Source organism: Orcinus orca, chromosome 12 (assembly GCF_937001465.1).
Source record: "Orcinus orca chromosome 12, mOrcOrc1.1, whole genome shotgun sequence".
NCBI lineage: Eukaryota > Metazoa > Chordata > Mammalia > Artiodactyla > Delphinidae > Orcinus > Orcinus orca.
In genome coordinates this window covers 45,601,179-45,628,283 of record NC_064570.1, presented here as the reverse complement: position 1 = coordinate 45,628,283, position 27,105 = coordinate 45,601,179, and the positions used below count along the sequence as shown (strand labels likewise).

The 27,105-nt window shown below is 38.8% G+C and overlaps 2 long non-coding RNA genes across 2 annotated transcripts in view; one reads left to right on the top strand and one right to left on the bottom strand.

The window, feature by feature from the left end:
• LOC125960696 (uncharacterized) overlaps positions 1-27,105 on the bottom strand; it is a 337,743-nt gene that overhangs the window by 52,150 nt on the left and 258,488 nt on the right. The window lies entirely within an intron of this gene.
• Positions 2,134-25,976, top strand: LOC125960707 (uncharacterized). The gene is made up of 3 exons (XR_007470650.1): positions 2,134-2,205; positions 8,638-8,812; positions 25,862-25,976. It is a non-coding gene; the product is annotated as an uncharacterized LOC125960707 (long non-coding RNA).

Sequence of the window (27,105 nt, the reverse complement as noted above, 5' to 3'; positions counted from 1 at the left end):
ATTACCAGATTTAAAGCCTTATTGTAAAGCTATAGTAATCAAGACGTGTGGCATTGACATAAAAATAGGCAAATAGATCAATGTAACAGGATATAGTCCAGAAATAGATGCACACATATATAATCAGTTTATATTGATTCAGTAATAAGAGGAAAAATGACCTAATTTTTAAAAAGGTGAACAGACCCTCCACCAAAGAATATATATGATTAGCAAATAACCACATGAAAATATGCTCAACATCATTAGTCATTAGGCAAGCACAAATTAAAAGCACAATGGGCCATCACTATGAATCAATTAGAAATGACTAAAAATGTAAAAAGAGTGACCATATCAATTGTTGGCAAGGATGTGAAGGAACTAGAAATCTTATACTGCTGATAAAAATGTAAAATGATACAGCCACTTTGGAAAACAGTTTGTCAGATTCTTAAAACTTAAACATCCACTTATCATATGACCCAACCATTTTACTCCTAGACATTTATGCAAGAAAAATGAAAGCCTATTCCTCTACAAAGACTTGCTCATAGCAGCTTTATTTGAAATAGCTACAACTCAGATGTCCATCAATAAGTGAATTGATAAGCAAATTATGGTTTTTCCATAAAATGGAATACTACTTAGCAATAAGAAAAAGAAAATAAGGAATTAATACATGCAACCTCTCTCTGGTAAAAGAAGCCAGACCTAACAGAGTATGTACTATACGATTTTATTTCTATAGAATTATAGGAAACGCAAACTAATCTATAGTGACAGAAAACAGATTGGTGGTTGCCTGGAATGGCAGGAAGGGGAGGAAGAAGAGTTTACAAAGGGGCATAAGGAAACATAGGGATATGTTCATTATCTTGATTGTGGTGATGGTTTCATAAGGGAATACATATGTCAAAACTTACTGTAGGTTAATGATATCCAGTAAAGCTGTTTAAAAAAAGAAAGACATTACAAGAAAACAAAACTACAGGTCCAAATCCCGCATGAACATAGATTAAACAACAACCATAAACTAGATCCCAAGTTCCCTCACCCAGAAATTTGGATTTAATTGGTATGTGATATGACCTAGATATCAAGACTTTAAGTTCCCTGCATGATTTTGATATGCTGCAAAATCACTGTCCTATTCCATGACCCTAAACTGGCCCCCACGCTCTGGAAAACCCTCACTTAAATTAATGCCCACAGTTGCCAGGGAACCATGTTTGAAAAATGTGAGTAGGCAATGTAAACCCATCATCACTTCCAGAAAACAACCTGAAGTACCTAATATTGCTGGCTAATCAGTAGTATCATCTCAGTAAAGTGAAGAATAACTTTATTTAAAAACAAACAAAAACCAGCAGTGGGATGCTAAGAGTTCAGTGCAAATGCTAACAACTAAAAAAACATGTAACCATAGCTGCAGCATGTAAGGAATAAGTAACTCAGAAAAGGAAGTTTTCTTAAATGCCCTGATGAACAGGGAAAAGTGAAAGGTACAAGATAATTTTAAAGAAAAAAAAGGAAAAAATGCAGAAGTTCTAGATAAGGGATCAGGTAGTGAAGGAAGTCAACAACTTGAATCATCCCTCTTAAAGGCACTCTCTGTCAATAGAAGTTTATATTTACTTTCTTTTATTTGGTGCCGTCTACGTTTTTTCTATTGTATAGTATTAACGGTTGTTTTAGTTTTTAATCTACTGTTTTATTGTTCCTTTCTTTAAAAAGATATCCGAAATTCTTTTCTTTCTTCTTATCAGCCATGCAAATAGTTGTGCAGTTTTATGTTTTGGTTTACTGGTTTATTAATTTTAAGGATTTAGGGCTTCTTTTTGAACTCCTTTTACTGTAAGAATGTTTACATTCCTTTTCACCAACTACTGCTTATTGAAGGATGTGGGGAAATTAGTTCACTGGGCTCAATCCTCAGCTGTTTTCTTTCAGCAGCTCTGATAAGGCCCAACAGAATTCCTTTAGGAACAAGAAAAGAGACAGAAATCAATGATTTCAGTCATTTGTCCCTCCCTAATGCTGACTAACGTTTGTCCTGAATTCCACTGAAACACTTTGTAGATAATGATAAATCCGTATGATCCTAACTGAATACTTGGTAACCTTTCTATTTGTTAAAGGCAAGAACCCAAGAGGGAAGCAAGAACACTTCCAGATCATGTTCGACTTTCAACCAATGTGCAAAAACTAAAGGCGCTAAAATCCGTAAGTTTTGTACCCGTCTTCCTCGACTTACAAAGAGGTTAGGTCCTGATAAACCCATTACAAGCTGAATATATCATAAGTCAAAAAATGCATTTAAGAGACTTCCCTGGCAGTCCAGTGGTTAAGACTCCACACTTCCACTGCAGGGAGTGTGGGTTCAATCCCTGGTCAGGGAACTAAGATCTCACATGCCACGTGTGGGGAGGGACAAAAAAATGCATTCAATACATCTAATTAACCGAACATCATAGCTTAGCCTAGCCTACCTTAAACATACTCAGAACACTCACATTAATTAGCTTACAGTTGGGCCAATATCACCTAACACAAAGCTTATTTTATAATAAAGTGTTAAATATCTCACGTAATTTATTTAATACTGTACTGAAAGTAAAAAACAGACTGACTATATTGGTACAGAATGGTTGTAAATGTGTGGGTTGTTCACCCTCACGATCACGAGGCTGACTGCCCAGCATCACGAGAGTATCTACTGCATATCACTAGCCTGGGAAAAGATCAAAATTCAAAATTCATAGCATGGTTTCTATTAAAGGTGAATCACGTTTACACCACTGTAAAGTCAAACCATAGTTTGACAGGGAACACCTGTATATGGAAAAACCTTTAACATCATTTATTAGAAATGGCAAAACTGCAATTTTGTTTTTTAAATGTTTACAGCCAGGATACTATTTAACAGTAGAAGGTATAGGACTCTCTTCCAGAGGAAATGAAATAAAAAAGCTCAGATCTATATTATAATAATATAATAACTATATTATTTCATACAGAAATATACCAGGTAACATTACAAATTTAGACATGGATCAAAAAATGGCTTCTGAATATTTATACCATTAGGTGGTACAAAAAAATGGACCCTGGTTCTACACGGCCACATTAATAAGAAGAGAAAGTAGAACTTCCAGGCCCTCACTGTAGTGCGGAGTGCAGCCTTAATGAATTGGGCTATTGGAGAGGAAATATATTAGGGTTTCTGGAGAGAATCTGGTGACTAGAAGAAGGAATGAATAGGCTTTACCACATGTGATCTTGAGCACAGTTTGACAGAAATGAGTCATGAAAAGGAGAATATGAGAAAAAAAAATTTCACAAAGAATGGTGTGTATCATTACTGACAAGCACAAGGGCAACTCAAATAGAGAACTGCAAAGTAGATTTGTTGTAGCAGACACAGTCATGACAAAGGTTCCATTGAGATAGGATGACCCTATAGTTTCATATCTAAACAGGACACTTTTGAGAGTAAGAAGGCACAATTAATAGTTGCTCTGCAGCAACAGGCATAAACCAGTACTATCCTGGGTGAACCAGGATATACAATTCCTTACAGAGAGCAGAGGGCAATGAGATTAGGAGGAAGAGGGCCATGGAAAGACCACAATCTCTTGAGAAGATATTTAGACTTGATGTGACCGGTTACTGGAAGTTACTACAAAAGAAGTCATATAAAATAAAGAAAAAGATATTTTTTGTGTGACTGCAGCCATTCAAATGAAGATAGACTAAAGACAAGGAGATGGGCAAGGAGGTTGCTAAAGGCAGCAAGCTGGAGGCTCTGTGACTGTAGAATGAAAAGATGCCAGGAGTGGACTTCAGAAACATCTGAGGGAAAGAAACACAGGATGGATGGTAAACTGACTGTTGGCCAGTTAAGCAAAACAATACAGTGATATGACCATCAATGTAGGGATGGGAAAAGAGTTCAAAAAAGAAACCTGGAGAAACGTCAACACAGATAAAGAGGCTCAGGAAGTACATGCAAAAATACATGCATGTATTTTTGTAGAAAATAAGACAAGGAATTAGAAGAGTCCAGAAAAGCATGAACAAAAGGAGAAATAAGTGTGAGGATGGCGAAAAGAGCACAGAAACTTTGAAATCAAGAGCACCCAAGATGAGAAGGTGGTCAGTGCTATTAGACCAATATCAAGACTGAGAAGGAAAAGATAGATTTGGGGGCTTCCCTGGTGGCACAGTGGTTGAGAGTCCGCCTGCCAATTCAGGGGACGCGGGTTCATGCCCCGGTCCGGGAAGATCCCATATGCCGCGGAGCGGCTGGGCCCGTGAGCCATGGCCGCTGAGCCTGCGTGTCCGGAACCTGTGCTCCGCAACAGGAGAGGCCACAACAGTGAGAGGTCCACGTACCGCAAAAAAAAAAAAAAAAAAGAAAAGGAGATAGATTTGGCTTGAGAGACCTCACCAAGAGGTTTCATTAAGCAATTGAAGTCAGAGATTAAAAATTTTTTGTTACTGTGGTTATAAAAAATGAGAGCTATTACAGTTCTTTGAGAAATACTTGCAATTCTTTCCATATGATATAAGGAATTGATTGGAAATATAATTGGAAAATAGGAATTTCATAGAATTTTGGAGAAAATGCATGATGGCTGCTCTTTTGTTGCATTTATTTATTGTTGTGTTCAACATGCAAAACTCATTAATTTACCTCTTTTGATACTCTCATTCTTGGTAACTCTGGGCTCTCCTTGGTTTTCTGATTTATAACTTTGCACTCAATTTTGACTTCAGACTCCTACTAGGCAAGCTTCAGTTCAATCAAATCCCATCCAAGCTAACTAAAATATTTTAAACCATTACTCCTTTATGAATTGATTCATTTTTCAGTGTGATATAATTTGAGGAGGTATTGAGTATGAGAGTAGTCACCCAATGAGATTACAGAGCTGGGGAAAAATGGAAATGATCCTTTGGGCAAGTTCTTCCAATGACCTAGAATCTTTAGAACTAGATCTCTCAGTCACCTGTGAAATACATGTGGGGAAAAATTCCTCTTTCCCTAAATTGCTTGATATCTGAAGCTGTGTAGATTTATTTTCTAATTAAGTCTAATTTTTTGGAAAATTAGGCCTGGCACCTGAAATTTCTGTATTCACCGTGTTATCTGATAGGACACCTATAACATGCAGAATGTACCGATCGTCTTTTTGATCTTAAACATAAATTAGATTGTATTCTCATTAATTGCCTTCTAAGTGAATTGACCTTGAAATGAAGAATTCTAATAACCCTTCTTTTTGGCTTCATTCTCACCTTTTTCCACAAATTTCTCCTGATTCAGGGCCTTACTTGCCTTAAACTTTTGTATAAATTAGAAAAACACCTTTTCCTCAACATTTTCCTTCAGTGTGTCAGAACAATATCATAAGAAATGTGAACATCTATAACACCTTTGACTTGAACGGTGCCCCTAAGGTTGGGTAGTGTACAGCCTGCACAACCATCCACAGCAGCCCCGGGAAGCTGCCCCTGGTGCCGGTCTCCCTCTGCTCCAGTGCACAGAGTCACCTAGATGAGCTAAGGCATGGACTTGAGGCCCAGAAGAATGAGGCAATTCTTCCATAAAACCTCATAACACACAGTGATAAAACCAAAGGCAGAGATCTAACTTCCTGGCACTTCTGACCAGGATAACCTGAATCCCTCTCAGTGATCCTCCCAGAGCTGCCCATCTCCCACTCAGCAGTGATGCCCCAGCTCACCCCAGGAGGGATGACATCAATGTTACCTCTGCTCAGGGCTAAAGCTCAGTTAGGGAAGCAGCCTTGTTCTAGGAAGGAATGCCATTTTCTGACAGCGTGTTTCTAATAACTGTCAGTGCTTCTACATCCAAAGAGAATGGTAATACCTTCCTGCCTATCTCACAGACTTTAGGACTCTCTAAAGGAATAATCTCTACGAACATTTTCTTAACTATAAAGTGTCATAACCAGATAAGCTGGCATAATCTTATAACAAAGATATTTACTAAAAGGCAAAAAAAAAGTAAAACTTACGATTAGTGGGAGGAGAGGTTGAGTTGAGCTTACCCTGGGGCTTGTTCTAAGAAGACTGCCTGCCAGTGCCTCCCTCTCTCTGATTCTGCTGTTGCAACAGGTATAAGTCATATCCCCCAAATACCCTGGCTGCCAGCTAAACAGGTGAGACACATCCTAGCCATACACGTACCATCCACGCAGCCGCTCTATAATAAGAATACATTAATTTTATGCAGCACCTTTCATCTGAGGATTTCTAAATATATTTTAGTCATTAAGTAAGTCTTAGAGCATCAAGTCAGCCTCCTAAATTTTAGAGAAGTTGCAGAATGTTAAGGCTCAAGATCAATGCCTGGATGGAAATGAAATATTCCCTAAAGTTCATTCCTCTCCTCAGGTGTAGGTGATCATCTCATTTTACCTTTTTTTTTTTTTTTCCTTGTGAGTCGATATACATGAACCAGGGTGGGAACTAAGAGCCTTGACACAATGGACAAAGTATTAAAGACCTGGGCCCACGCTCTGACTTTGCAGTCACCCGGACCTGTGGCCAACACCCTTCCTGGGTCTCAGTGTGCATATGTAAAGGACTTGAGGCCACTGAGGTTAATGGTTAGAGCATCTCTAGGGAGGTAGATGTGAACTCATTGTGACTGAAAAGAAGATTAAATAGCAAACAGCTGCACTAAAATTCAAATATATCTTCTCTGCATAAGCCTTTCATCTTCTGTTCTGTATCTGGTCTTTGCCCCCAAACCTCTCACCGTGTTGACTGACCGGAAATGAACAGTAATGAGACAGTGATTGATTGGTTCAAACCAATGAAGACGTAATCAGGTCATGGTTTTGAATATGAAACACTGTGCACAGAGTTTTCAGATACTCTATCAGCCTGATTTGATTACTACTAACACACCTGAACCTCTTTAGATGCCGGTAGTACCTATTTTTCCCCCAATGCTTCTTCTGGCTTGATTAGATGTTCCTAACACTTAGAAGTGCTACATACTCAAGCAAACTGTCTTAAAAGATCTTAAAGCCTTCTTCCTGCTGAATCTTCACAAATGTCCTTCATACTTGGCTTCCCTTTGAAGTCAGCAGACAATAACACTTGATTAGATTTATTTAAGCTTCTCCCAGGCCCTCGTTCCATGTTGCTTTCAAAAGCCCCACATTGGGTTTGTCCTGAAGAGGGAGAGGCATAAAGAAGATAAAAAGGCTGAGAAATGATACACTTTATATGTATCCCTTTTTTCCAAGGGACGTGCTACTGCTGCTGCTATTAAAACATTGATTTAACAGAATTACTTTATATCCTAAGACCCCAAGCAGAAGAGGCCCGAAGGAATTCTTCAGACGTTCAGTTCCTTTCAACTATGTAGGCTGCCTCTTCTTTAGAAATCATAAGAGATAATCAATGCTACTCTGAGGGCTCTCCTCCTATTAAATAAGAATTATAATCCAAGGAAGTTTTAAAGCAATACTTTGACTTCTGTTTTAACTTTTTGTTTGTTTGTTTTTTGTTTTTTGGGGGGGTGGGGTACGTGGGCCTCTCACTGCTGTGGCCTCTCCCGTTGCGGAGCACAGGCTCCGGACACGCAGGCTCAGCGGCCATGGCTCACGGGCCCAGCCGCTCCGCGGCACGTGGGATCCTCCCGGACCGGGGCACGAACCCGTGTCCCCTGCATCGGCAGGCAGACTCTCAACCACTGCGCCACCAGGGAAGCCCTGTTTTAACTTTTGGTGCTGGCTGTACCAGAGGACCATTTCATGATTTGAGGCTGACGCTTAATCCCTGTGGGCCCCTCAGCTTCCTTATCTGAAAGTTGATGAGCTAGAACTGAATGACCTCTGAGATCTCCCTTTCACCAAGAACCCAGGCACTTCAGAAGCCCTGGGTGGTGGGGGTCAGGGGCGTGGTGAAGAGTGCAGGCTCTGGGGTTAAGCTGCTTGGTTTGACCTCTTGGCTCTGCCACTCCCCTGCTATAATTCTGTAATTTGTTCATTATTCTCTCCCCAAATATGGCCTCATGTCTATCAAACTGCTCAGATGCCATGTGTGGTGAATCCTTCCCCGAATGGGTCTTCTCCCCTCCAGTCACCAGATCATCTCCGAAAACCTCACCACACCTCCTCTCCATTTAGCTGAACATCCCATGGCTGCACCACATACAATCTAGCAGGGAGGGGAAATACATATCAATACTGCTTATCAAACTGCCTACCCAGAGTTGGACACAATCTATTCATAAATTCAGGGTACTGTCAATAACCTGTATATCACATTGAAAGTTCAAGTTGGAAGTTCATTCAGTAAGAGCTAGGAAATTGGACACTTTTTTTACTCAGAATGAAGATAATCATTTACATTGATCCATTTATTCATTAAAAAGAGGACCCTTATTTATTTCCTGATTTTTTCTGCTTTGTTCCTTGTGGTGCACAGACCTAAAGTGGCTCTCTTGATTATTGCCCTGTGGTACTTACACCCTTGTGTAATCCCTGCCCTTGAGTGTAGATGGGATCTGTGGTTTGTATCTTACCAATAGAATATAGCAAAGGTGACAGGATGTACAGAATTACATACATGTGATTATAGTACATAAAATTGTAATGTCCTTCCTACTAGGATATTCTCCCTTCATTCCTGGCTTTAGGAGGCAAGCAGCCATGTTTGGAAAGTCCGCAAGGCAAAGGGCTGAGTACTAACAGCTAGCAGGTAACTGAGGTCTTCAATCCGACAGCCCACAGAGACCAAAATGCCGCCAATAACCACCTGAACTTAGAATCGGATCCTTCCTTAGGTAAGACCCCCAGCCCCAGCCAGCAGTGATTTCAGCCTTGTGAGATACTCAAGCAGAGGTATCAGCTAAGCTGTGCCTCAAATCTGGATCCACAGAAACCGTGAGATAACAAATGTGTGTGGTCTTAATCCACCATGTTTGTGCTAATATTATTACATTGCAATAGACAAGCAACATAATCCTCAACTTAAACTATCTACTTGAGTCAAATCTGTCTCATTCCTCTTATCTTAGTCAGCTCAGGCTGCTATAACAAAATAGCATAGACTGGGTGGCTTAAACAATAGACATTTATTTCCCACAGTTCTGGAGGCTGGGGAGTCCAAGATCAAGGTGTAGCCACATTTAGTTCTTGGTGAGGGTTTGCAGACAGATGCATTCTTGTTGTGTCCTCCACAGTGGAGAGAAGAAACTCTGGTGTCTCTTTCTCCTCTTAGAAGGTCACTACCCCTATCATAGTGCCCTGCCATCATGATCCAACCTAAAGCTAATTACCTCCCAAAGACCCACCTCCTAATACCATCACATTGGGGATTAGGGTTTCAACATATGAATTTTGGGGGAATATAATCATTCAGTCCATAACATCTCTCTTTTTGTTTCTTCCTTCCATAATTTAGCTCATTCTATTACCACTTCCTGAAACATTTTTCCATTTTTCAAAGCCAAACACAGTTGTCTCTTACTTCTCTGGACTCTCATGGTACCAAATTAGAACATCAGCACTCTAAGAGTTAGAACCATATTTATTTTATGTTATTTTATTTTATGCCACTACAGGTATAGTGGTCTTTGCTTTTTGAAGCCTAAATGAATAATAGAGTGCCTTGCATATAACAAAAACTCAGAATGGCTATTTTTACATTAATAGAGGAAAATACTATGTTCCAATTTGTATTGATGAAAAGTACAGTGATTCATATTTTTAGTGGAAACATTAATTACTGTTACAAGTAAGTGTTAATATCCCCTTAAAACAAATACATATTTTAGGGACAAGCTTCAACTTAAAATTGGGTTTAATATTCCATTCATCAAGGGTGTAAATATTCTTGCAGAAAGAACTCTTAAAAAATGGGTGAATAAAAAATAACGTTATAAATAATATTTTTTGTTTTGCTTATCATATTTTCTTTTTGGAAATAAGTATTTGTTTCCAGAATGGTACTCATTATAGATTCAGAAAGTTAAAATGTACGCTTAAATCTCTGTTTTTAGAAATTATCTTTAGAAAAAAGATAATTACTTGCTTTAAAGATGAAGTATATTTTAAATAATTCATTCATAAATACAAAAGACTCTTTAATATCTTAGTCTGTTACAACTAACCCTCATTAAATTACTCACAGTAGTGAAAAAGAATAGACACTAAAATGCTGAAGTTTAAAATAACCCCAGGCACTGATGTTGTTTTCAGGGTTCACAGTGAGCTCAGACAGAGCCAGATTTGGCCTCTCTCCTTTGACCAGGGCTCTAAAACTACATGCACTTCACAGGGGTCTGTGGGAGGTGCAGTGACTCACCCAAGGATGCTCTTTTTCATATAAACACATTACAGCACTGCTCTGAGACTCAGACACAATTGCCCTTGGGCAAATCAGAAGAGTAGGAGCTTTGTCTATATTTGTGGACTAAGAAAATATACTATGTTCATTCTAAAGAGGAGTTGAAACCAGATAAGGCCAAGGAGGGAGGAACTTTGAGTCCAATGTGAAAAGACTGTAGATAACCATTCATTTCTACATTAAGGAAAACCAAAATGAATTTGCCTTGGAAGAAAAAAAGGTTGACAATTTCTAATGAGAAAAGAAGGGTTGGTTTGCAATTCTATTGTTTGACCCTATAGTTTCCCAACGTTATTTCTCTTTGCATTTTATCAGACATACATAGTGTAAGACATAATACAGGGGGTAGTTATATGTGTATGCATACATACACATACACACACATACATATATGTGCACAGGCATACATACATATTTAGAGAGAGGGAGGAAGAAAGCGAGAGAATAAGAAGGGGAAAGTAAAATAACTTTGCACATCACCAATTTAATATCTTTCCACCAGTGCTTTCAGGGCTGAAACTGACTCACACCCCTCCCCCCATTATATATATATATATATATATATATATATATATATATGTGCATTTATTTTATAGAAAGCATAGGAGTGTGTTACAAAGCTTGGCTATATTATTAATAAAATATTATAAGTAACTGGGGAAAAATATTATAACTTTAAGGCTTACATACCAGTGTAACAACATACAATGTTGTTTTTGAACTTGAAACAAACATGGAAAACCTAACAGTTAAGGAAAAATGAGGTTAAAACAAAGGACATATACTTTTATACTAAATATGACAAATGCTCTTCACCTCGTGGTTATTAGCTCAGCTCTAGTGTCACAGATCATTAGGTAGCAAATACCATTCATTAGTACTTGGAGGAGAAATCTGAGTGGTGATGTAGAATAGCCTGTGGCTATTAAGAAAATGAATGGAGATTGGGACATATTATTTGTTCTTCTTAGATGATGTGATCTTAGAAGACTTGAAATGCTATGTCATCAACCCAAGAGGAATAATAAAACACATAATTACACAAATATTTAATTTTCCTCAACTAAGTGTATCCACTATACTGTTTGTTCAGAGTATAAAAATAAGAGTTTAAAGAAAATTGACTCGTGGAATGTTAACTCTTTAAAATCAAATTGTCAGGTGATTGGATGCAACCCAGATTACCAAGAAAACTTTCAAGATGGTCACGAATTAAATAATGTCACATGATTATTTGGTTTCCTTAATTCTTAATGATCATGAGAAGTCCTTTCTGAGGTCACTCATTCCCACCTGAAGTTGACCTAGACTATTCAGCTGTTAAAATATCTTGCAAATTTTTCTTTGCTGCCGAAGTTGGGAGAATTTGGCTGTGGCTAGTACTTCCCTAGTCATTTGCCTTTATTAATTGCACTTTAACTTCCAGTAATTTATCTGGTATAAAATGGAGCAGAGCTCCAACCTGTTCTGAATTCTACCAAGAAGGACTGAGGAGAAAGAGAAGCGATAGTTGAGAGGTTTTTAAAATGCACCAAAGCAGGCTTTCCTAGAACGTTTGCCTTGGGGTCCAAAGCCAAGCCTATGCCTCTCTCTCAAGCTGGGCAAGTGGCCCTGAGTAAAATCCCAGAGTATTCAGTTTCAGCTCCGGAAGCCATTAACAATGGGAGCCCCTTCAGATGAGAACAAGTGATTTGCAAATGAGCTATCGTATTCTCCATTGTGGATAAGAGTCTAAGTCAAAAACAATGATATGCTTTTCTTTTTACTTTCCCATTATCATAAGTATAAAGAAATTTCAAAGAAGCTTGCTCCAAAGTTAGGGCTGTCAGGTAAAACATCGAGGCTGCAGAGCTTATACATTTGTGCCCTCAATTCTCTCTCCATTGTCTCCTCTCAAATTCTTTTCCTCCCACTCCATGCTCCAAACTAACCCCACACATTAACATACTCCAGATCTTCCTTTGAATTTTTATTCATATTTTCTATGTCAACAGCTGATTGCATTTTGCCCCAATCAAAGCCACACACTAAAGGTTTATCAATCCACTGGTACAGTATCAACAAAAATCTGCCAGAGCAAAGATTAGGTCTTGAAACGTGAGGAACAGAAAGACACTTTATGTTTACTTTTGTTGATTGGGTGGACTGTTTAGCACCAAGCCAGTTCTGGGAAAGCCCAGAGTCAAGTCTTCATTGCCAAGAGGAGTAGAAAAGGAAAATCTTTTCAAGGAAAAAACTGGAGTCAAGTTGCTTTTACATCAACTGATGTTCCAAATGATTTTGAGATAACCTGGTAGAGTGGCAAGTTTACAGAATTTGAAGACCACATCCAAGTGTAAGGCAGAGACCACAAAAGTTTTGATGTTAAAAGAGCTTAGAGCATTCTACATTCTTTTAATTCTGGAGATATGCCTAGAAATACAAGTGAATGATCTTAGTTTTCTTTTGTCGTACTCCTTTGCCCCTCACTAGCAGATGATCTCTTTAAAAAGTCACTGATTTTTATTTTTATCAAAGTAATTCAAATATATGGTTTTGAAAAGTCAAATAGTTCCAGAAAGCACAGTGAAAACCAGCATCACTGCCGTACACCTCCACACAAAGTCCTACTTCCTAAGGCAAATATTTGCAAAAATGTCTTAGCCATTTTGTCTGACTTCTACCCCTATATTTCCAATTAATATGATTCTACATCATCTACTGACTTCCAATTATATTTTTCTCTTTTACAGATAAAAGATATTTTGATATCTTTTACACTAAAGATATTTAGTGTAAATATTTTTATTTTTTCTCCTTTACACTAAACCAACCCCTTTACACTAATAATCACTTCCCATTCCCACCATCTTCCCAGTAAATGTTTACAGAAGTTTTTGGTTAAATTCCTGAATGGAGGTACTTCGTTATAACTGCATAATTACCGTTTGCTGCTGAGCCAAGTAGTGTAATATGATTATGTTTCCATTTCTGTAGTATTTTTATTATTTCTCGAAGTTAATAATTGTCTCAATTTTTCATTGACTTAGGCTTCTATATACCTACACCTAATTTGTCTCAAAAGGGTAAACATAACACATAGAGTATTTCATAATACTATTTTCCACATGGTCAAATGCATCAGATAGTCTCACCGTTCCATATTTTTTCCTGGAAATTTCTCCCTCTGAGACCTCTTTCACCCACTCTACAGTCTGGACTGCTCTTCCAAACCCACTGCATAGCTGTATAGCTGACAACCTAGAACTTTCCTTTACCACTGTCCTGTGATGGCTCCTTTGTTTCTACAGTCCTGTAGTTCCTATCTGTTCCTTTCTTCTTCTATTGCTTTCTTCCCTTGTGATTTTATGACTTTCTTTAGTGTTGTGTTCAGATTCCTTTCTCATTATCTTTTGTGTATCAACTGCTTTGTGGTTAAGTACTTTAAGACAAGCAAACGAATCTCCTTCGTATATAATATAGTCACTTCTCAAACTGTTGCCTTTTCACTGGGCCCCAGGATGAGCAAGTCCATACCTGAGCCCCTCAAAAGGAGTATCTCAGATGCCCACAGCCCTCCAGATCCCCTGGATGTCAACCCTTTTGGTTTCTAAAGCCAGATATTTTGGGGACCTCATCTCTTCATTCAGGTCCCAAGAGTTGGAGTACCCAATGTGAGGCACAAACTCCTCATGCTCAGGGAGATGCTCCAGACCTGTGAGATCCCTCCCTGTTCTGGGTTATTGTGCCAGGGGTAGGGTTTGGGGAGAGACTACATCTCTGCCCCTCCTACCTGTCTCATTGTGGCTTTTTTATCTCTTGCTGTGGAGGGAACTGTTCAACTAGTATACAGTTCTCTTTCAGCAGGAGTTATTCCATAGATAGCTGTAGATTTGGTATGTCCATGAGAGGAAGTGAGTTCAAGGTCTTCCTATGCTGCCATCTTGGACCCTCTTCTAATCGAATGTTAGATATTAAGAGGACAAAACTAGTATGTAAGCAGTGCTTAATTTAGGAGGGAAAGGATATAATATGTTTTTGCCAGTCATAGATGTAATGCTGGAAACTATTAAAAAGTTTCCAGCTCTCCTGAAAAGAAATAACCTCCACTTTGTGCCTTACTTACTTCAAGCACAATTTTTAAAATAATGTTTCTCTGGTTACAAAAACAGGACATGTTTATGTTTATTGTGGAAATTTTGGAAACGTGAAATTACAGAAAGGCTCAAGGGAAAAAATGAAAATCAACTGCAACTCTACTACTTAAGTAATTCCTGCTGTGATTTTGGTTTATATCCTTTGTCTTTTCGTGTACATTTCTGTCTACAGAGGTGTGACTTTTTTATCAATACATAGCTACTATTTTTATGCCATTAAAATATTATTTTAAGGCATAGTATCCAGTCATGGCTACATCATAATTTACTTAATCTCCTGCTGTTGGATTTTATTGTCTGTTTTAATTTTTCTCTCTTGGTTTTTGGTCAACATGACCAGCAATTTTTTAATGTGATCCTGGACATCATACATAAAAAATTATTTGAAACTCTGGACAATGTCATCTTTCTCCAGAGAGGATTTACTTTTGCTTCGGACAGTGAATTAAGGCAAAGGATTATCACTTTAACCTAATTGATTAAAGTTGATTGAAATGGCTCAAAACTGGGATTTCTTTCCCCCCTTGTGAGAGCTAGCCAGTTAGCCCATACTCCTAGCGTGTAACTGTTTGGGAGCCCCAGTTGAAAGCCTTGGGTATTTACAAGTAACTCCTCTTTAGTGAGCTCTCAAATCTAGCTTGGGTCACCCCAGCCCCATAAGACCACCCCAAATTCTGCTGAGCCTCGAAGCCTCTCAAATACCACTTTCTGCAAAACTTCTAGCCTCTCAGCCTTCACCTATGCTTCTAACTGGCAAATGCCTTAAGATGAAAAGTGGTGCCCAAATGGGGTTCATCTCTTAGTGCTCTTCTCTCTCCAGAATTCTGCCCCTCAAGCCCTTGCTACCATGGTAGCTCCTCAATGTCTTCAAACAGATTTTGTTGTTCTTGTTAGTTTATCTCAGTTTTCTCAGTGTGTAGAGTTGGTTTAAAAGTAAATAGTCTGCTACGGCCACAAAAGGAAGAACTTCATTCTGTTCTCAGTAATTAATTTCTCCTTTCACCTTTATTAATTTCTTTAATGTATTTTTTTGTTATGTTTGCTTTATCAAAGTTTTTCTTACTGAGTTGAATATTTAACCTGTTAACTTTCTTTTCTTTATTTCTTTGAACAATGTAAATTCATTTTGAGCTTGTTAAATAAATATCCATGAGTGGTGACCAGCAAGACCATAGAAACTGATGCAGTACCCCAAAATTTATCTAGTAAATATTAGATGATTTTTCTCCTTGGTATCCATTAACCACTTCCCACTTTTTAATAGCACTCGGATTTGGTTTATGTATCTCCTATTCTCCCTCCAGCTAAATTACTTTGGGGGAAATTGATCCTACCCCATCTCCAATTTTAGGTCCTGGATTAGTTTAAGTCAAATGACATATTTTATTCCCCTAGCCACAATAATTGGTTCAGTTGTGCACATATGCTCTAATCAAATTCAGTAAGAGTCATCTCAATATCTTGCTTGGAATCCTAAGATAAGGATACTCTTTTTCTCTCCTTTTTATGAGTGAGAAAACTCAAACCTTGTTTTCTCCTGGTATTCATCTTGCAACCACAAGAGAAGCCTTTCAAGGAGTAACACGATACGTGCATGGAGTTGGATAGAGCTGGAACAGTCACAGAGCAATAACCTGGAGCCCTGATTAAACCATGCTGGAAGCCCACCTTCCAGCTGGACTTTTAAGTTACTGAGCCAAAAAATTCCCTTTATTATTTAAGCTAGTTTGAATTTAATTGACTTTTCTCTCCCTTATAGCCAAATGCATTTTAACTAATACACTTTGTACCTAACAAACACTTTGTAGTGATGGTGACATTAAAGCAAAGCAAAACAAACACACAAACAAAACAAAATCAAAACTAAATTTATGGTTTTAAGACCACATTCACTTGCCCATTAAATAAAAATATAAGCCACTCATTCTTAGCATCTAGAATATTAATTGCTTTGTTCCTCACTATATCCCTAGCACCTAGTCTAGTGCCTGCCAGTTTTCAATAAATATTCCATAAATACCTATTGAATAAGTGAACAGTTATGGATTTGAATGATGTTTTCTAAAGATATTCCCATAGATTTTCAAATAGTGGAAGAAAAACATTTTCTCAGTGTGTAAAGTGTCTCAACCCCATGCCCAGGAAGGACTCTTAGCACTCAGAGGTCTCATTCAAATGAAATGCTTTGTTCCTAATACTTCCCAGGTTCAAAGGTTATGTGCATAAACAATAAGTATAAATCCCAAATACTTATAATGATAAATTTCATGACGTAGGTTTTTATAGAATATCAACTAATGGGAATAGCAGCAATGTGTAAACAAAACATAACCAAGCTATAGGACTTCTGGTTCTCTAATTTATAAATATGTTAAATGAATGATCCTGAGATAACTTCCTGCTCTGAAAATAGTATGAGTTTATGATGCTAGAGCTGTTGTCTCATCATTAAAGGGATCAAATGTATTCACACCTCTTTCCTGTCCTGATGGCCTCTGTGGTACTTCCACTAGCTCGGTAATCATATTCGGACTGCAAAAACTTAATGGTCTGGGATGTGCATGTCCAAGGACCAGGAGCATTTCAGGAGGGGACCTAAGCTCAGCTGATTAAAGACAGCATGAATCAATCCTCCATCTTTTGTTGAGTCCTCACCCAAGCAAGGACTCACAAAAGATCTCTTCAGTGAGAACTGGGGATGGCAAGCACAATGGGCAATGTCAATCCAATCAGACCCACTCCAAGTTAGAGCAACGAGTCAAATGAAGGTGGGAATTGGGGTTGTGGGAAAGGAGGGAAGTGATTGTAAACTTAGAGGCAAACATATTCCATGTTGTTATATTTTGCCAGTAGAGGAGGATTTGAGTCTATGCCAGGCTGGTAATAGCAAATGCTTGGCCCTCAAAGTGTTTCCTATCCCGACATCTGCCATGGGAGAAGAGACAGCAGCCAGCAAGGGGCTGTGGGGACTTAAGAGTCTAATGCACTGGATGGGGGAAGAGTGGCAAGGGTCCTGGGTGGTAACCCAGGTGGCAGCCAAGTGGCAACTTGCATGCCAGATGGGCGAGTGTCACATGCTGCCCTCTGGCATATACAAAACCCATTTTAGGGAATTAAGGAAGCCCCGCCCTTCTCAAATGGACATATGGTGCCAAAGAGGAAAGTATGAAATTCTACTCTGTGGAAACTGATGTATAAAACCAAATATTTCTTTCTTACTTAGAGAGGAACTGTAAATAAATGAAATTATCAATTATGATTTTCTAATAAAGAAGACAAAATTTTCCATTGTAACCTGAAGAAAGAGAAAACTGTCTAAATGAGTCCATTCTACAAGAAGGCTATGCCCAGCTTCCCTTTACAATCTACCTCCTTTCTCAGCATTAATTTTCTCCCATCTTTAATCTGTCAGCCCATCTCAGTTCTAAACTTTCTCCATAAGGTATTCACCACTGTGGGGTAGCTTTTCCAACGTACCCACATTCTTATAGGCATGTTAATGGATCCCTTCAAATAGGAAATCACTACTTTAAAGCTACAAGACACTTTTAAGACCAAGACAGTTGAAAAGATGCCATTGTAAGTTAATACAACAGACAAACAGAATCTGGAAAGAATTCTCTTCAAATGTATCTGGACATGAAGAAGGAAGTGGGTCAGAAAATTATGACCCCTGCATATTTAGCCTAATATACATCCTCATTCCAGACAACTAATTGTGAGCTATTGAAAATGAAAGTCTTTTAAAGAGAATAGCATAAAAAGACATTCTCATAGCTTCTTCTCTGAAGATTCCATAAATAGATTGAAAATAATCTCCAGAGGACTTTTGCAACAGCTTGTGGACTGCTAGCAGTAATTAACAGAATCCAAATATAATGTAATCCAACACTGTTACCTTTTCTTATTTTTCCTAAAAATTGTGATTATTTCTTGTTAGCTTCCTTGGCTCAGAAGATATATTTAAATTGCCCTACTTCTTCTCCCTGTACATCAAAGAGGAAAAAAAATACAGCCTAGTGAGGCAGAAAGGAAAACATTTCTATAAGCATATAATCTTACTTTAAAACTGGCAAAGCAAATAGAAGTAACTAAAAATATTATATATTTGATTGCCATATTCATTACCTCCATGACATAATATGTGGTAGTGGCAGTAATCAGCTCTTTATTTCTTACTGTATGTAAAAAAGTTCAAGCATAAATCCTATAAAAGAAGGGGATTGTACTTAGAAAGAATTATCTTCCTTTAGGGGATTCTAAAATGCTGGAAGAGAAAACGAGGAAGGTTATACAATTTTCTTCTTCATGAGATTATAAAGAAGAAAGCAACAATTTTTAAGGATAGTTTATCAATATTTCCTAGAGAAATAAAGGTATGAATGCTCTTGTATCCCGTAAACTCACTAATGGCATGACACTATCTTTTCTTTGGGGTGATGGGAACACTCTTTGTTATAGAAAAATTTTGCCTAGTAATAGTTCATAAATGCTCTAGACCAAATTCCTAATTTTCTTTGTTTCTTTTTATTTATATGTAAATTTATTTATTTATTTTTGGCTGCGTTGGTCTTTGTTGCTGCGTGCAGGCTTTCTCTAGTTGCAGCGAGCGGGGGCTACTCTTTATTGTGGTGCCCCGGCTTCTCATTGCGATGGCTTCTCTTGTTGCAGAGCACGGGCTCTAGGCACGCGGGTTTCAGTAGTTGTGGTACACGGGCTTAGTTGCTCCGCGGCATGTGGGATCTTCCCAGACCAGGGCTTGAACCCGTGTGCCCTGCATTGGCAGGCAGATTCTTAACCACTGCGCCACCAGGGAAGTCCCTTTCTTTGTTCTTCTGAGTAACAAGATGATTCTGAAAATTATTCCAATGGTAATCAATAAATGAGGTTACTAAATAAATGAGGTTCAGAAAGCAATTAGGTTTCCAAGCTACTAGCAAATATGTGTATAAAGTACAAATTCTATGGGGCCCCCTTTAGAGCACATTTTTTGTTTCACTGTGATATCTAAAAAATACACATGTAATTTTAGAACGTTTGTGCATGTGAATGTGTGTGTTCAAAACCAACATTGAAGTTAATAAGGGGTTTTTATCCAGACACTGTTCTAATAGGTATCTGTATTAGTTTGCTAGGCAAGGTACCACAAACTGGGTGGCTTAAACAACAGAAAATTATTGTCTCACAGATCTGGAAGCTGGAAGTCCAATATCAAAGTGTTGGCAGGGTTGGTTCCTTCTGAGGGCAGACAGGAAGAATCTGTTCCATGCCTCTTGCCTAAATTCTGGTGGTTTGCTGGCAGTCTTTGGAATTTCTTGGCTCAGAGATGCATTACCCCAATCTAGATCACTACCTTCCTCTTCACATGGCATTTTCCCTGTGTGCATGTCTGTGTTCAAATTTCCCCTTTCTATAAAGACATCAATCATATTGGATTAGGGCCCACCATAAAGACCTTATTTTAATTTGATTACCTTTGTAAAGACCCTATCTCCAAATAGCATCACATTCTGAGGTACTAGGGTTAGGATACCAACATATTCTTTAGGGGGACACAGTTGAACCAATAGCATATCCCCTAAAAGAATAATTACACTGATAGAGTAAAAGATAAAAAACAAGCAAGAACCAAACTAGACGTCTGGTTTGTTATTTTATTAAACAAAGACTAGTTCTCTATAATACCAGAATACATCGACATTTTAATTCTATCCTCAGACTGAGCTAGTTCATTGCCTAGTGTTTTGGAGGCAAACTACCCACTGGTTAATTTTTTTTAATTCAATTTTCCTAAAGTTGAACAGACGGTGTATAGATATACGAAAAAGCCTAAAACTGCCATACCACTGGAATGACTCAGAGCTATAATCACAGGTCACATAGGCACAGCATTTTGTTCTTGTGATAAATATCATGTGAACACCACAAAGAAAACCCTTAAAATTATTTTACTGCTGTATGTAGATCACCTGAAACAGTAGAAACGTTTTTCAAGTTTTACATTAAAAGTCAACTTTTTTTGAAATAATGAAAATAGAAAATATTACATCTAAAGGGGACTTCAAAATTGTCTAGTCCAATTAGAGACCTGAAAACTGTGTGTCTGAGACAGTAAGTGACTTATCTAAGGTAATCTAGCAAGTTAGGGTAGAGCCAGGAAAACAATCTGAGTCTTGGCTTCCCCTCCAGGTTAATGATATTCCGTATCACCATCGCATCACCTTCGTCTGGGAATCACCTCTTATACTCAGCATTAGGCTCTTAATGATCACATAGAGCCTAGAAATAAGGTTAGAATCTGTCACAAATGTCATGAGCTATTTCTCTACAGGTCAGAACTATAATCACCCTCAAGCACTCACACAAAAACTGTGTTGTCTTAGAGCTTTACGTAAAGTGTAGTATGTAATTTTATTATTGTAGTTGTCTGCTTTCTCCTTTAAATCTTTTGTTCTCCCTAGATTATGGTTATAATTGCTGAGTTTTCAAATCTAAAAATCAGGACACATATTCTAATAGGAAATGTGTATATCTCAATACATTTGCACATAATGATTACTCATTTAGTATTATTTCAAAATGACCCTTTTATGAAAGTTTCAAATTGGTTTGAATACTCACGTACATACGCATATTACATTTACATTCACGATGGGTATGACAATGGAACCATAGGATGGAATTTTTAAACCAGAATTGCCCTAGATTAGTGGTGGGGTGGGGATAAAGGGTTCTTAGGACACCATGCTTACAGCAAACAAAAGAAAAGTAGAAAAGTTTGAAGGCGGGGAGAAGTGAGAATGATTGTAATGAGGGCCCTACGAAACAATGGTTTCTTCAGAAGTAACAGATGACAAAACTACTTAGATGAATAACATGAAGCCTTTTTTGTTTAAGGTTAAATATACCTTCTGACTAGGGCACAGCAAGGGAGGCACCTAGGATGTAACATTTGAGAAAATACTCTTAACTCACTCTAATGCTGGATTGAGTGCCTTTTTTTTTTCTTAATTATTATTGGAGTATAACTGCTTTACACTGTTGTGTTCACTTCGGCCACACAACGAAGTGAATCAGCCATATGCATTCGCACATCCCCTCCCTCTTGGACCTCCCTCCCCCCCATCCCACCCATCTAGGTCATCACAGAGCACCGAGCTGAGCTCCCTGTGCTATACAGCAGCTTCCCACTAGCTATCTATTTTACACGTGGTAGTGTATTTATGTCAAACCTAATCTCCCAGTTCATCCCACCCTCCCTTCCTTAAATATTACATCCTAGATGCCTCCCTCTCCTTACCCTAGTCCCAGGCCTGCCTCTCCTATCCCCCAGTGGTTCTTGAGAGAATCATCACATTAAGCTTAAGTTCTTAGCAATATATAGTCAACCAGCACGCCTCATCCCTGGTACTGCTAGGTGACTCCCCCAATGACTGCACAGTACTGCTGGCACATGATATGGAGACATGTCTTCCCCTTTGGGTGGAAGCTGCCTGCGATATCCAGAGTCAGGCTCCAACAGCACTATTATACTACTTGCACCTGCCAGCTTCCTCCCCTCTCTGATTGGTCCAGAGTGATCACCTGACACACACCCAAGCTGGGCCCATCAAAATCCACCTTCAGTGAATCTGAAATTTAGGTTCAGAGGCTTGAGGTCACCAGAATGTGGGCATACTTATGACCAAAGCAGTCTACATGTTCCTGCAGCCCGGGTGCTGGCCCTTTCCTTCTAGTCTTAGCTGTTCACCATTTAGAGGTGAACCTAAAGGCTCAGAACCTTTCCAGTAAATCCTCCTTTGGGCAGAAATATGCCATTAATTTGTAACTCAATTCCTTGTAACTCCTAAAGCAGAAACAGACACAGACTCTCCTCCAAGGCAGGAATTGTGCTAGGTGCTAGTGTACTGAAGACAAACATAATACAATCTCCCCCTTTGCAAATCTCACAGAGCATCAGTGGTAAATGTGGCATTACTTCCACTTATCTGATTATTCCATAATTAATATACATGAGTCCATGTCTTTTTTCCAGTGAGAAATTCCCTTGGTGTTGTTTGAGGCTAGAAATTCTGAGAAGACATAAAGCTATGTGGTTTTATGTAGTAAATATAGGCCTTATAAGGTATAATCTACCAATAAAATGTTTCCTTTCAGGTATCATTTGATCCTAGTAAATTTTAAATATCAATTAGAGACATTTTGGAGAAAAAAATACTTTTTAGAGAAAAAATTTATTTTTTAGAGAAAAAAACGTTAGAGAAAAAATACCATAACCATAAGGTTCCCAGATAATTAACAAGGAAGGAAAGAAGGAAAGCATTTTAACAGCAGAACTAATATTAAGTGGAATTTTTTTCACACTTTGAAAAATACGTTTTGCTTTAAACACGCAACATCTTAGCAGCTGGAAACCTGTTATGTGTTTAAATGGCCCCCACATGTGTTTATCATACAATAGCACAGTGGTCTGTGATGCGATCCCTGGGGTGTATGGTCAGTCTTTTGCCTCATTGAACTCCACGCTGGAGGTCATGGGAAAGGGGGTTCTTGTTTGAGTTTTCTCCTCCCCAGTTCCACATTTCCTCCACCAACTACCGGCGTATAAACAAACCCCAGTTCAAAAGGTGACGGACTCCGCTGACCTAATCCACTCTGAAGAGCCAGCCCCATCCGCACATCCGCTGGATTAGAGCAGCATGCCCAGCTCTCCCAGACTTCCCCTAAGGAATGGCACAGCCTGCCGCCTCCAGGCCAGGTTCATCTGCTGGACCTGTCTTTTGCACTCTTCCTCCCCTGGGGAGAGAGATGCTCAGCACAGACTGGGGCAAAGAGAACTGTGAGGCGGAGATGCTGATTCTTCCTCAATGAGCTGAAGTTCTCCAGATGGCAGCCAGTGCTCGTCATGCAAATTCTTGGCAGCAGGGATCCTGTCAAGTGGCTACTGCTGCTTATTGTTACCACCACGCCCCCACCCCTTCCACACAAATGCAGAAGAAATACCATCTGTCTACTGTGGGGCTGAGGGTACTTTCCAAGCCCCAGAGTCGGTGCCACTTAGCAGCCCTGTGCTGTACGCGCAGCCTAAACAGGAGTTGCCTCAAGATGGCATCCAGTCTCGAGAATCCCTGAGCCAGGAAGGGCCAGCCCAGCTGGCAATCCCCCTCCTCCCCGGCCTGCCCCCCCCACCCCCACCCCAGCCTGGCTCCACGTGGGGCACTTTGCTAGCAGATTCCTCATAAGATATTTGTGTAACAAAAATAGCAAAACTGGTTCTGTTTATCCCCTTGGATTCTGGGAACAAGATGAACTGAATTAGCAACATGTCTCTATCACTAGTGAGAGATGTAATAACAGAAAGCACACTCCGGAAGTGAAAAGCACAGGAAGTGTAAAGGATACCTAGCACATTGAAATGATTTCTTGTTTGCTTTTCCTTCTCTCTCACAAGCATCATCTGATTAATATCAATCTCTCCTTAGACATAAAAGTTTTACGTACAAATGAAAGCTGTCACTCAGAAGATTCTGAGCTCCAGAGAAAGTTCAATACTTTGTCCATCCTTGAGTCCTGGGACCAAATTCATAGCCATGACTTTTTTTTTTTTTTTTTTTTTTGCGGTACGCGGGCCTCTCACTGTTGTGGCCTCTCCCGCTGCGGAGCAGACTCCAGACGCGCAGGCTCAGCAGCCATGGCTCACGGGCCCAGCCGCTCTGCGGCTTGTGGGATCCTCCCGGACGGGGGCACGAACCCATGTCCCCTGCATCGGCAGGCGGACTCTCAACCACTGCGCCACCAGGGAAGCCCCTTAACCATGACTTTTTTATTCTCTTCTCATTATGTAGGAAATTTTATCCCATTCCACCTTCTTTTTCTTTTTTTTCTCTTTTTCCTAAGCAATGCCAGCCTAGTACAAACTAGTTTTTTTTCGTTTGTTTTCAATTTTTACAGTTAAACTTTGCACAACTTGGCTGTGATATTTGGCTTCTTCTATTAGCAGTTCACTCTATGATTCCAGTATCTTATTAGGTGTGATTTGGCGAGTGGGAGGCTTATTTTAACTACATAAAGTGTAAAGAATGTGGACTTTTAAAACAGATAAATACGAATTCTAATCCTAATTATGCCGCTTACCAGCTCTGTGACCTTAGGCAAGTCATTTATCTCTTGATGCCTCAGATTCTTCCATTTTAAAATAAGCATATAAAAACCTGCCTCTAAGTGAGAAAAGTCAGTATAGTTCCTAAAATTTAGTTCAAATACAAAAGTTCTAGAAGGCAAAAGTATAACTATGTTCTATGAAAACATTACACTTGAAGAGAAGTTAAAAATACCAGAGAAACTTGCATGAGATACGAAACTGATTTGAATTTTTAGAAATTACTTCATCCTACAAATATATACATTGTGTACCTGTCAAGCTTGGGATATGGCATCTTGATTTAGACCAGAGTTCAGAGCAATTCATAGGATGAGTCTCTAAGGCAATGTAACTTCCAGGCACTCTGCTAGGCACTTTGCACATAGCCCACAAAACATTACTTTGGGATGAGTCCTTGGCCTCTCTTTCCCCAAGGCCTATGTTCTATTACAACATCATGCTGTGAAAATGAAGGCTGACTATTACAGCGGGCTGAGCAGAGCTTTATGGTATTTCATCAAATCTGTGATATCGCATCTTGTAAAACATCCCATTATTTTACATACCACTAAGAATGACTAAAAAGCTGCAAATTAAATGATTACCCTTACTTTTTTCTCTCTTAGAATTTTAATTTTATACATACTAAAAGAGCACATTTAGATTTATTCCAGATCATATATTCCTCTTATGCTTCTATAAAAGGGAAAACATAAGCAAAAAGTAGGTTAAGGCATTTGAAAAACTTTTGCGTAGTTCAGGTTCAACTCTCTTAAATCATGTTTTGTAGGAGAATTGTTAATGCCTATGTTTTCCGCAGAATGGCGTCATCTGTACCATTGAGAGCCTTGGTGAGGCAGAATTTCTTACAAGACAGCTCTATCGTCATGTACAGAATTTTCTTCCAAGCCACTGACACTAATTCTGCTGGTTCTTATGCATGTGTGCAAACAACATCCACAATAGGGGTGCTACCTAGCCAAGAACGATTGACAAACATCCAATTTCAGCGATAAAAATATGAAAAAAGGTACATCTTAAAATCAGTGAGGTGCAGTACTTACTGAATGAGCTATAATTCACTAGGTAGAACTACTTTACTACTTCACAGAAGTTGATACCAACTTTAGAGCATGAGAAGATAGTTTTCTATTGTATTGCATTTTGTCCCATCTTTTCTTTTCTTTTTTTTCCTTTCTTCCTCTAGAATTATTGTTTCGTCCCTGACTCTCTGAAATTCCATGAAATGGAAACCTGACCACAGCGGCCAAGCCAAATAGGGACTTATTTTTGTCACATAACCCGGAAGTCTCGAGGCGGAAGGGCTAGAGCAGGTGCCACCACGATGCCACCAGAGACCCATCCTGCTGTCTTTCTCTCTGCCCTGCTTCAAATGCTGTCACATCCTCACGGTTGCAAGATGAACGATGCATTATGGCCACACTCCCAGGAGGAATTGGGGAAAAACAAAGGGTAAAAGACATCATGGAAGTGTCAGTCCTTTCCCACCAGTAGATTTCTTCTTATGGTAAACACTGGTTATATGACCAACTCTATTTACAAAAGAGTCTAAGGAGAGAAATGTTTTTTAACTGGGAACATAACTTCTCTGATTATATTGGGGTTCTTTAAGTAAGAAAGAAGAGAAAGATGGCTATTGGTAGGAAACTAGCTCTACCTGCTACACTTCTGGCCTGAAAAGTTTAAAAGTATAATGTGGTATGGTTGTCACATGGAAGGCTACAGTTTTTACTTTATTTAGCCTAAGAAACTGGGTAGAATTTTACTGGGAATTAAACACTTCTCCTAGCTAATGTGACTAGTATATTGTATGTCCCTGTCTTCCTAAAAGGCACTAGCTGTACAGTAAAAACAAAATGCTTAACAAGAATTAAAGTATCATAATATTATAGTAGTTTCCTAAGCCAGAGCAATGTTTTACACATAACAAGAATTTAATGAATGTGTATAGAATAAATTAGTATTTTCATCACTTTTTGACAGATTAATTTTGGGTTTATTTTTTTCTACCTCAGATGAGGGGGGAAAACAAGACCCTATGAAAGTGATATAATAATAATCCCCTACATGTACATTTAACCCCAAATACATTCTGTCACATTCCAATGTCAACTTTGAAAAGTGAAATTATAAAAAGTATTTATATATTAATCATAAGTTGGTACAATCATTTCTCTAGCAAAGCAAACAGCATGTGCACTGACGTTACAGTTCAAACTTGCATAAAAGTTTTACCCTGAAATGTTTGTAGTCTGCCCTTCACCTGTCTCACCCTCGCTTCTTCCCAGCGTTCTTCTCTGCTTACTAGTTCTTCTCTTGACTCTTTCACCCTTCTCTGTACTTGGACTTTACTATAGTTCCAGGAAATCATTACCCCAATATCACGGTTACTTGTTATTCTTTATACCAAGAAGGATAAAATACTGTAAG